At 35.7% G+C, this 12,640-nt stretch overlaps 1 protein-coding gene and 1 non-coding gene across 2 annotated transcripts in view; one reads left to right on the forward strand and one right to left on the reverse strand.

Annotated features, from left to right (window-relative positions):
• Positions 1-12,640, forward strand: part of PAN3 (poly(A) specific ribonuclease subunit PAN3) — a 151,362-nt gene that overhangs the window by 43,842 nt on the left and 94,880 nt on the right. The window lies entirely within an intron of this gene.
• On the reverse strand, positions 1,135-1,241 carry LOC126016958 (U6 spliceosomal RNA). The gene has a single exon (XR_007498639.1). It is a non-coding gene; the product is annotated as a U6 spliceosomal RNA (small nuclear RNA).

Here is a 12,640-nt window from a genome sequence, read left to right on the forward strand (position 1 = left end):
AGTTGACTATGGTTTTTCTTTTTGATGCCATCTGGAGAGAGATTTTATGTGGATTCTTAGAATGATTTTCAGCTTTAAAAAAGAAATTCTAAAAAGAAATTGAACCCCAACCATATAAGAACAGATATAAGTAGAATTGGAACTGCTTTTAGATTGGGGTAAAATAGTAATAAGTTACAGAGACATAAACTCTTATCCTCCCTAAAATTGTTCCCCTTGTTCCAGTAGCAGTTTTGAAGTACCTCTTAGCAGAATTTACTAATGATTTGGTTACAGGATAAAAAAATATAATACAGTGGATAGGCTGCTTATTTGCACGCATTCAACCCTGGTTCAATCCCCTGTGCTCAAGATCCCATGAGTCTCCTTAGGAGTAATCTTTAATCGAAGTGCCAGGAGTAAACCCTGAGCACCACCAGATGTGGCCAACTATTCCCCCACCTCCACCAAAAAGAAAATATTCCATTATTATGAGATTATGAGAGATACTACTCGTATGTTTTATTTTTAATAAAAGGTAGATTTGCATTCATATATGTGTAAGATTGAATTTAATGTTATCTAAATGCTCCAAATACTGTTATGGTGTAGTAGATAAATAGTTCAAGAAGTTGAGGAATGCCATGTTAGCTAGGTTTAATAATGGAGGGGCAATATCTCACACTTAAGTCACATGCCGAGATACTGAAAATATCTACTTGGTCTCTGTTACTATCTGCATTGCTGAATTGGGTTCCTTGTATTGTTTATACAAAGTAAGAGCATGTCAATACTTTTCTCAATTGACATTTCAATCTTTTTTTTGTGTGAGAAAAGAACGTTAATCAGATCTATGCCAATTTTATTTTTGTTTTGTATGATACTTATTTTTAATATTCTGTTTCTTACATAAAAACTTTTAAATATATAGCCAGATTATATTCATCTTTCCTGCTTTTTTCTTTAGAGTATATATTAGAAATATTTATCTTTGAGTTATTATAGCTATGTTTCTTTATTTTAACTTTTTTCTTTTGCATTTTTTTATCTTGATTACAAATATGATTGTGATTAGGTTTCAGTCATGTAAAGAAAACCCCCCTTCACCAGTGAAACATTCCCACCACCAATGGTTTTTTTTTTTTTAACAGAGAAAAATATATGGAACGCTTCACAAATTTGCATGTCATCCTTGTGCAGGGGCCATACTAATCTTCTCTGTATCGTTCCAATTTTAGCATATGTGCTGCCTAAGCGAGTACTTAGCTATGTTTCTTAAATAATTTTCTTGTATAAGGCACTGTGCTGAGCTCTTTACATTTTACATACATACATGCATACATTGCCCCTTTTTTGTTTCTTTTTTTGGAGCTATATCTAACGGTACACATAGCTTATTCCTGGGTCTGCTTAGAGATCACTCCTATAATGGGGATTGTATTTGAGTTGACTGTGTGCAAATGTCCTTTGTACTGTACTATTGTTCCATCCTAGTATATTTTGTCTTTTGGTCTTTTAATAGCTTATTGATAATGTTAAATGAAGAAATAACTTAGAAAAAGTTAAGTATTGTTAAGATTAAACAGAAGACTGTAGAAGAGCAGAGACTTAAATGCAATGCTTGTCAGACTTCAGAATCTCTTTTCTGTGTGGTATAGTATTCTAGTCATTCTAGAGTTATAATTTGATTTTACGTTATTTTGGATTTTATAGAGAAAAAAATTTTTTCATTAACTTATTAAGTTTACAATATAATTTTAGGGATTTAGCCTCTCATAATTCTCATCAGAGTTCCTATAGAGTGACATTTTTATAGTAAGATCTTCTCTTTTTCTCATAATCTATCATTTTTTTTGTCACAGTGCTACTTTATTACATTTCTCTTTGGAATTTCAAACTTATTTTTACATTTATTTCTTTAATATAATATTTTTGGTTTCAGGGCAGGGAGATTCCTCACACCATGTTTAGGAGTCTTAGGAGCTTCCTTACCAAATTTATTGCCAAACCAGTCTGTGGGCTAGTGCTCTAGATGCTGCTCAGTGCCTGTGGTCTCAGGGGGATTACTTGGGCCATCCTAGTAGTTTGGGGGCCTCCAGGGCCATACCTGTTGATGTTTGGTAGGGAGGGGCCCATGTGCTGCTGAGCTTCAAAACTGAATTGGTGTCATGCAAGGCAACCAATTTAATCCCTGTACTATTTCTCTGGTCTGCTCTATTTATTTGTTTGTTTATTTGTTTGTTTGTTTTTAATTACAAGGCAATGCTCAAATGTTATTTTTGGCTCTGCACTCAGGAATTACTCCTAGCTGTACTAAGAGGATGATATAAGATGTTAGGGATTGAATTTAGGTTGACCACATACAGGCAAGAATCTTATACTCTGTACTATATCACACCAGTCACTCTTATTTTTTCATCTTGATCAAACATTTTCAGAAGTTTACCACCAAAACTCAAATGCTTTAACAGCCAAATGACAAAACTTTACAACAACAGCACAAACTTTCTCTAAAGATTTTTTTCCTGCATAATTGCTTTTATAATTGCTTTTATTCTCTTGAGTGATAGATCTTTCAAGGGCTTTGTAATTTCCAACCTTTCAGTACAAACTACTCTGTTTTCTTTTCTACCAAAAAATGTCATGACATGAAATCACACTTTGGATACCCTATAGATGTTTTTTTCTTTTTTGGTTTGATTTTGGGCAACACCCAGTTCTTTCCAAGATGCAATTTATTTGTGTCTTCTGATTTAGGTTTATATCTCATAAATTAACATACCTAAAACTTGTCTGTTTTTCTTTTGCCTATTCTTTTTTGTGGGGAGGGAGGTTGGTTTTTGGGTCATGCCTGGCTGCTTTCAGGGGTGACTCCTGGCTCTGTGCTCAGAAATGGCTCCTGGCAGACTCAGGAGACCATATGGGTTGCCAAGGATTCGACTGGGTTTGTCCAGGGTGAGCCTGTACATGCAAGTCAAAGACCCTACCTGCTGTCTATTGCTCCGGCACAAACCCAACTATTTTTGAATATTATACTTTCTAAGTTGTTATCATCATCTTCTTCCCACTCACTTTGGCTCTGTATCTTTGTATCATTTCTAGTCTCTAATTCACATTCTTTTATTATAAAAATGATACTTGTATAATTAACTTGTGTTATCATACTAAGACCTGACATACTCTCATATCATAAATGCAGAGATTACAATTTAAGAACTTATTGTAAGTCATCTTGTTGAGATTTTACCTCATACCTATTTGATTTTAAATCCTGAGATTATTTAATTTGTTGTCATTTACCTCTAGTACTTGTTTTTTGTTTTTTGTTTTTTTGCCCTTATTTTTTCTTTGGTGGGAGGTGAACCACACCTAGTAGTGCTCAAAACTTACCCCTGGTGGGGCTTAGGACTATATATAGTACCAGGAACTAAACCTTAGTTGGGCAAAGCAAGTGTTGTACCCACTATATCATTTCTATATTATTTCCTAATTCTTGATTCTAAAAAATCTCTAGTATTTTCCTCACTTTTGACATAGTTTTTAAACTGTAGCTCACTTTCTGAATATTTTTCTTTTAATAATCCTTCCAGGTTTTCTTCTGCCTGTCTATCACTGTCTTTTTCTACATGTACTATATTTTGACCATTTGGCATATTTCAGTTTCATACAGCATGTAATGCAGTGTCAGTTTCTCGTGTCATTATATTTCTGTACCATGTTTAATTGAGTTTGGAAAAAAATTTCTCTTTGTTCTTTGAAGAATTTAGCTCAGAAGCTATGTTTTTTGGTAAAAACTTGTTCAGACAATTTACCATATTTTCCGACATATAAGATGACTTTGGAAACAAAAAAAAGTCAACCGAAAATCCGGGGTCGTCTTATACGCTGAGTATATCCCGAAAAATGTTTCAATATGCCACTAAATGAAAATTGTCTGAATATTGCCACAAAACGAATTTTCCAACTTGATCCTGCACCAATCACTGCAAGGCTGCTCGGACTGCCTCTCTAACTCAGGCAATCCAAGCAGGCTTTTTATGCATGCAAATTAGACAGTGTTCTGGACCCAAATCTACACTGTAAAAAGCCTGCTCAGAGGGGCTGCACCCAGAAGACTCCACATGCCAGTTCTTCTGTTTTTCTTCAGCTGGTATGTTGGGGGCTCTGGGCAAGACAGCTAGCCATAGGCCCCCTGGACTGACCACTTAGTCCAGGGGACTGAGATTCCCCCCACGCCAGACTGGACCCTATTCAGGAGTTCTCTTCTTACTATTATTCATTTTCAAAAGCGCGGGCATAAATGCGCCTGCGCGACATATATATACTTTTTTAACAACACCCAAAAATATTCTTAATTCTCGACTGTTTTTAGAAAAAAAAAGGAATTTCCTAGATTTGGAGGATAATATTCAAATAGGTCTCTAAAATCAGTGTATATGTAGACGTGAATTCCTATACAGTGGTCCTCTCTGACTGCCAAGCCTAATCCATAAACAATTCATCTATACAATGTTTATAACCCCTCTGATATATTTCCCCTCCTCCACACCAGAGCCCCTTCTACTCCCTCATTTTCCAATCCGGATTCGTTATCTTCCCCTTAATTAACCCTCTTTATCCTCAGTTCTTCAATTTGTTAGGCACCAAGATCGACCTCCTACACCAACAGATTCTGCCCTTTGCACACCCCTACAAAGCTCATTATTACTCCTTAACTCTCTCACCCCCAACCATCAGTACCTCACATTTACCCTTTTTAACTTCAGTACTACACAGATCTAATCACAGTTCAAAGCTGTGCATTGGATTTAACAAACCCCAACTATTTCAAAAGACATAAAATGGACACATGTCTTTTGAATATTTTATGTGTATTTTCTTTAACAGCTTTAACTCTTTCTTTTTTTTTTTTTTTTTTTTTTTTTGGTTTTTGGGCCACACCCAGTGACGCTCAGGGGTTACTCCTGGCTATGCGCTCAGAAGTCGCTCCTGGCTTGGGGGACCATATGGGATGCCGGGGGATCGAACTGCGGTCCGTCCTAGGCTAGCGCAGGTAAGGCAGGCACCTTACCTTTAGCGCCACCGCCCGGCCCCAGCTCTTTCTAAATATTCTTTTACCGTGACCGATTCTAGCCACTTTTTATCTTGTCTTCTCTTTGTGAGCTGTTCAATAAGGAATTTTGGTGGAAGAGTCCCTCAGTTTAATGCTTATGATTGAACCATGTCATGGGGATTGTTGGACTTGTTCTTATGGCTCCCATATGCGCTGATAACGCCATGTGGCATTGTTCCTAGTTTGTATAGGCACATTAAAATGGGAAAATACTATACATACAAATAAGTTCTTATCTAATAGAGATTGGAACACACAAATCTCATAGTGCAATGGGGCCTTACACTCTGAATGACCTGGCACAGGCCTCAGAAGATTGGGCATCCTCCATTCACCTCTGAACCAGGGAAGCTATCTATGAAACATCCAAGGTTTTTTATAACAACACCTGGAAGCAATCCTCTACTAGGGAAGACCCTACCACGGCTCTGACATCGACTTGCTCAAAAGAGACTTCCCTTAACACTAAGAAGACTTGACAACAACAACAACCTGCTTACAGGACAGGGTTCTCTGCATTGCCCTTTAATTGTGAGGTGAAACGAGAGGATGCTCTGCACCATCCTGACTGCAATATAGGATATGCAGATTCCAGGATCTTTAATACAGAAACATGATACCAACAACAGAGACTGAAAAATAAAAGTGTATTGGCACTACAGACAATGACCTGAATTGAACAAACTAGTTTGCCTGGAGCCTAGAGTTGGTCTTATGCCAGGAAACTTCAGGGGTAGGGTCTCCTTGTATTTAGGCCAAGGCTTTTCCTTTCCATGTCCCTCATATTTTGGTGGGCCTATGCAAACAATAATTGCCACTCTAACACCGTTTTTACTGTGCTCCTTTGACTCTAATCCTTAAGAAAAACAACCCACTTAAACTTTTGAGGTTAACTTAAACTAATGCATGTGCATGGAAATGTAAAAAAGTACGTTGCCTTCAATGTTTAAGGAGTTACATAAGTTTTATGGCTTTAGCTTGCTTTGTGTGCTGTTATTAAAATCCACTTTAGTATGAAAACAACAAACCAGGAGAGAAAAGATTAAGGGGGAAATCACTTACAACTGCATCATAATCATGCACCTAAAAATAACAGTAAATATGATAAAATACTTAAACATTAAAAACTATAACCAGCTATTACAATACATAGGAAAACTATATTCTCAAAAACAAAAATAGTCAACATGGTTAAAATTATCATTTTACTCAAAAAATTATATATATTGACTCCATGTAATCCCTATCAGAATTATAGTAGTATTTTACAAGGACATAGAATAAAATATTGCTAAAATTTGTATGGAAAAACAAAATTTTCTGAATAACCAAAGTAATCCTGAAGAAAGTTGACTCTTGAATCTTAATTTTAATTATATAATATAAAAATAGTGTAAAATTTTTTCTCTAAACAGGCTTTTGGTTTCTTTTTTATATTATATCTTTAGAAATATTTATGTAATATCTGTTGTTTTTAATTAATATTTGTATTAGAAAATATAAAAAAGAAAAATATTATGTACTACAATCTGGGGACTTGAGGGACAAAGTAATTGTACATGGGTTCTGTTTTATTTTTCTTAATGTTCTTTGGCTGAAAGTTCAAAGTTAAGATATCAGCAATGGGACTACTGAGAATTCTGTTTATGGGTGATTGTCGTTCCACTGTAACTTTACCTTGTCCTCTTTCTTTGCATCTTTGTTCTCATAATTAAAAATAAAAAAATTAATAAAAAAAAGATAACTAATAAAGATTTAAAAACATTAAAAAAAAAAAGCCTGCTCAGATTGGCCAGAGTCAGAGAGGAAGTCTATTACAGTATAACCTTTGAACCTTTGTTTGTTGTGATTGGCTCACTGTGGTACATGAGCACAGGAACACATGCAGCACAGGAACGTTCTATCTGATACAGTGAATATAGGCCTAAACCTATGTTTTAACTGCAAAATTAGGGGGTCGTCTCATATGCCCAGTCGTCTTATACGCCGGCAGATACGGTAAATTATAAAATTGGGAGGTTATCTGCCTCCTCCTAGGGAGGAGTTCAAAAGACAAGAGAGCATGTGTTGGAATAAGGCTTTGAGTGTGACCCACTGTAATGTCTCTTTGTGCTGAGAACACAGTATAGCCCTGGTGTCCCCCTTAACTTCTGAAGCTCAGCAGCACCATGTCATCAAACGCCAGCACTAAACTGTGTGCAAGACTGCACAGGCTGGCTGCCTATCACTGGAGTGCCTTGGCCTCTTTTCTCCCAGTTTTTTTCCCCTAATCTACATTATACTTGGTGTTGAACAATTATTTTGTTTTGTTTTGTACAGTTTATGTTTTCATTTTTTCCCTTTTTCCTTTTATATTTTCATCTTTTCCTATTTTGCTTTTTTTAATGTTATTGTTTTTTATAGTTTATATATATATATTTGTGGTGATAAGGTCTTCATATATTCAAAGAAACAAAAAAGGTTTCTGAGAATTTTAATCACCACTTGTTACCACAGCTTTTTTTTTTTTAGTGAAGTAAGATAGTTTCATTTAGACAAGTGGGGTTTGGGGTGAGGGAAGGAGGAGGTAGAGGCATGTCTTATGATATGAAACTTTGCATCAGCAGTCCTTAATTTTACCTAAGTGCAAATTTACTTTCATCTTACATTTCAGTCTCTGTCTAGGTCTAGGATGATTATTCATCTCTATCTGACACAGTTTCTATGTGAATTTAATATTTATCATTTCTTCTATAGTCATAGCATTTTGATTAATTATTTTAACTATCTGAGCATTGTAGTTTACAAAATTATTCATAATACAGCTATTTTCAGTATTCACTGTCTAGCACCAATCCTTCCATCAATGTGGCCTCACCTTTGTCCTCACTTTGCTACCCCTCAAGTGTGCCCTCTAGCAAACACAAATAATTTATTTTATATTGCTTGTTACTAAGTAGCTAAAGAAATGATCAAAATATACTTTACTAAAAGCAAATTTATGAAAATTGTCTTATCTCACAATGCGGTCATTAACCTAATTGTCTCAGGGTTTACAAAACTGACTGTTGCCTAGTTGAGCCTTCTGTATTAATTCATTTTGTTTATTGAACTTGGTTGACTTTTATGCTTTTTTCCTATCTAATTTGGTAAGCTCCTACTGCGGTGTCAATATTGTAGAATTTGGAAGTGTTACTTTAGGACACTAGGATCTGTAGAACTAGGCTGATGAGTTTCAGCAGCCTAGCTTGGCTTGCTGCATCTCTTTAGATATTAGTCATAAAACCTGTAAAGTTGGGCATTGTGTGGAATGTGGGTGTAAATGCCGGGACTACCAAGGGTTATGGGGAGTTCACCTCCACACTCCAAGAAGGTCCCAGAATTCTCAGCCTGAAAACTGGTGTACCTAAAAAAGCTAAAAACTCATCAAAAAAGTGATTTTTTCCCCCGCACTGGCTTGGAATCACTGCAGAAGGTTACTCTTGAAGCAGTGAATGAAGTTAGGCAAAGTTTTCATGGCAGCTGCAGTGGAGTATGGGTGCATACTGGGGCCTCTTTCTACTCCTTCAGAAGATGCCCTAGCTAGAGCTTTCAACCTGAAGACTGGTGTGCCCATGAGTCTTAGCATCTTGGTTTGCATCTTTTCCAAGATGGTGAAGCTGGGTTGCTGCTTACATGATGATAGCTATGGGTTGGGGTGTGGCTACTGGCTTCTGGAAGTAGTTATAGCAGTTTTCTAAAAATATATTTCATTACCTGCCTTACAGAATTGTGAGAATTTAAATTTTACATAATGGATAGTAGATGTTCATTTCTCCAGTTTTAGTTAGCCATTTCTAAGATAGTCGTTTGTATTTATTTAAGGGTGCTGTCTCAGTTATGTCAGATGTGTGTGGCAGCAAGGCACATAAAGAACGGAACAGAGAATAGATATACTTTAGGGGCTCACATCTTTTTTTTATATAATTACTATGTATACTCATTACTTTCTAATTCGGGGGCCATATTTGGCTTTGCTCAGGAACTAGTTTTGGCAGGTTGTTTGGAGATTGCTCTTGGAGGTGCCCTGGGGTCTTCTTTGCAATGTAACTTGCACTAGGTCTTCATGCCAAGTCTGCCTTTCACCTTCTTTCTGCCTTTTGAACTATTCCCCCAGCTCTCTCTTCTCTAATGTTTTCAATAAATGGCTGTGAAAGTCAGGTTTTTTTGTCTTGTTTTTTGATTTAGTGAAGCAAAGTAGTTTTTATTGAAAGAAATTTACTTATAGGTGAGAAGAGAAAGAAGAAAGAAACATAGTGCAAAAGAGAAGAATATAGGCTTGAAAGAGCCTTTTAAAATTTTGGTCTTAAAGGATCAAAATGTTTTCCCATTATTGAAAGATGGTAACAACTGTGTATGGATTTCTAAAGTTCTTAGAATATTACACATCACATTGTTTGACTAAAACTCAATCATTAACTTTTATGTGTATCTGAAAAAAGAAAACCCAACAATTATGTATCTATGGCGTTAAAATAAAGTAATTTAAAAGAAAGAAAAATAAGATTTACCGAGTCAATGACATACATGTTGACTCAGACATTTAGAAACAGTTATTAGTTAATAATGACTTAATAACATGAATAAAAGTAATGTAAATGGATCAGTTTAGACTTTTGGGGTCTTGTACTTTGCAGCATTTCTTTGAATTTTTTTTACATTTTTGTTTAATTAAGTTATTTCTTTTAATAAGTGTTTTAGCATGCTTACATTGATGTCTATCCACAAATTCTATGGATTCTAAAAGATATATGTCTCTTAGATTTTGGAAATTCATTAGATCTCCTCAAATCATTAATTACCAGATAAGTTTTAGTGTTATTTTTCAGTAATTTCTCTCCTCATAAATGGGATTACTTGGGCTTTACATGCAACAGATTGGATTTTTCTTTTGTGATACTCACTCCTGGCTCTGTACTCACTACTGATGGTGCTTGGGTGACCATATGGGATGCTGGTAATTGAACCTGGGTAGCCATGTACAAGGCAAATGTCCTACCCTATACTATCACTCCAGCCTGAGATTGGAATTTTTAAGGGTGATGTTTCATTCAACCTCTGTATTAGGGTTTTGAATTTCTGTATTATGGGTTAATAATTAGATTGAAAAGCTTTAGAACTATTATGGCACAGCTTAAACGGCCTTTCTCTGTATATATTGATTTCTGAGCCTTTCTTCCAGGCTACTTATCCCTTCTTTTCTCTATTCTTCTTACTATTTTCCTTTTTGTGCTAGGGATTGAACCCTGGACCCTCCCTGTATGTTTAGAACATGCACTCTAATCTTGAGTTTTATAAAACCCTGCCTTGGAACTGTTATTCTAAATCTTGTAACAGTTTCCTCACACTCTTCTCTTCCTTTTGAGTAAATAATGCATTGGGGGGGGAGGGGGGGAAAAAGGGAGAGAAGAAGAGATAGTTGGCAATGCTTCCTGGATTAGCTTTCTACCTGTGAACATTTTATTCTCTTTTTTAACTGTTTTTCCTCATTTCTTAGACATTTATTTCTTTATTGTTATGGAATTCATTTTTATTTCCTCTAGCAATTCATCAACATTGTTACATTTCAATTTTAGAGTTTTAGACATTCTAGACGAATTTAGAAAATCTTTTAGATAATTTTAGACTCTTTTCTCAATATTGATGTTTTCCCTCTACATATATATGACATGTAAAGCTTCTAGAAGCTCTTGAACCCTAGAATTGAGGAATGCAGAATGAAGGTAAAGTTCTCTGATTTGTATGTTTCAGAAACTGGGGGTAAAAATTTGAGATATTTCCATTCATCCCTTTAATTTACTGTTTTTCCTTTTACTTTCATTCCTCTGTGTAGACTCTGATGAGGTCTCCTAACTACCAAGATTTACAGTTGTGATTTGTCTATAGTTAGGTCTGAGTCTTTCCCCACACACTCTCTCCAACCCCAGTCTTTTGGTGCTTGGACCACACTCAGTGGTGTTCAGGATTTAGTAACTCTTGGTGGTGCTACTGGACCATATGCAGTACAGGGGATAAGAATGACAAATATTTGAACCCACCATTGTACTCTCTCAGGCACATCTTATGGGAATCTCTTGTTCTTACTCTGTCAAAAGAAAAATTTCCCAGTTCTGCCCTGATTTTCTTTTCTTTCTCCCATACAGTGCTTGGAGATCTCACATGCTTCACTTTTTATAGGTACTCCTTATACACACTTAATTCTTGCATAGATATGTTTAAATTTTCCCAGTCCACTGCACTTATTCTATATTATATTAGCTTCTGTGTAAGCATATGACTTTGAAGTTTAACATATAATATAAATACTGTATCTCTCTCCTTCAAGCCTGTCCTTGACAGACATGGTATGCTATTTATTTGTCTTGGTTATTGATAATCACCAATTTTCCATTTTGTGGACTTTTCCTTACTTGCTGTATCTTTCAGCCACAAAAATTACACAAAAATTAATAGTGCAATTGTGTTCATCTATGATATAATTATACTTTTATTAGAACCACCTTTATTTTTTGGTTATTGTAACTTGTAACTGATTATTGCCTTAGAACTAATCTGATGTTTCTGATCTTTTTCAAATTATGTGTCTCATCAGATCACGTTTCTTATCTTTGTCATCAGACTAAAACTCGAATCTGTTGAAACGGTTTCTGGAGTACCTCTTGATTTTGTCCCTAATTGTAGCTGAAAGCCTATTGCAATATTTGTAGTGCATTGAGGAAGTAAGTTACTTTACTTCTACCTTGGAACCTGAATATTTGTACTTTGTTCCTTTCTCTTTCTCTTAATTCAGGAAATTTATTTTTAAGGATTAATTCAGAAACATGATCTTTTGACTAAACTAGAAAGCGTTTATCATTTGCTTTCTTTTCTCACATTCACATTTAACTTGAGTTATATACATTGGTAACATATAGATTGTGTGGCACATTATAGATTTTTTATTTTATTTTTTTTATTATTAGTATTATTTGGGAGGGTTTGGGCCACACCCAGTGATGCTCAGGGATTACTCCTGACTCTGTGCTCAGAAATCACTCCTGGCTTTGGGGACCATATAGGATGCTGGGGATTGAAACCAGGTCCATGCTGGTCAGCCGCGTGCAAGGCAAACTCCCTACCACTGTGCTATCGCTCCTGCCCCATTATAGATTTTTTTTAATGTGCAGATATTTATTTACTCTTAGGAATGTGGAATTGGGTTCTGGGTATACTCTATATTTGTAAAATGCCAATAAACTTCTAAAACAGTGTTTACCAGGGTGGGTGGTACCACCTCTTCCCTCTTGGGTGTGAGATGCTGTAATGATTTAGGGTTTTGATCATGGACTTGGGTACAGCTGTGGGATTATGATTTTATTTTTGGAAAGGGAGAGGTAGGCCTAGTAAGTTTGGAAACGATTACTTTAGAATAGGTTTTATTTTTCAGATATTCCTTTACTATTTTTAGCACACCATTATTTGTTTTTTTGCTTGCTTTTTTTTTTTTTTTTTGTTCACACAAGCTGTTCTCAGGGGTTACTCCTGGTTCTG

This window comes from Suncus etruscus, chromosome 8 (genome assembly GCF_024139225.1).
Source record: "Suncus etruscus isolate mSunEtr1 chromosome 8, mSunEtr1.pri.cur, whole genome shotgun sequence".
NCBI classification, from domain to species: Eukaryota; Metazoa; Chordata; class Mammalia; order Eulipotyphla; family Soricidae; genus Suncus; species Suncus etruscus.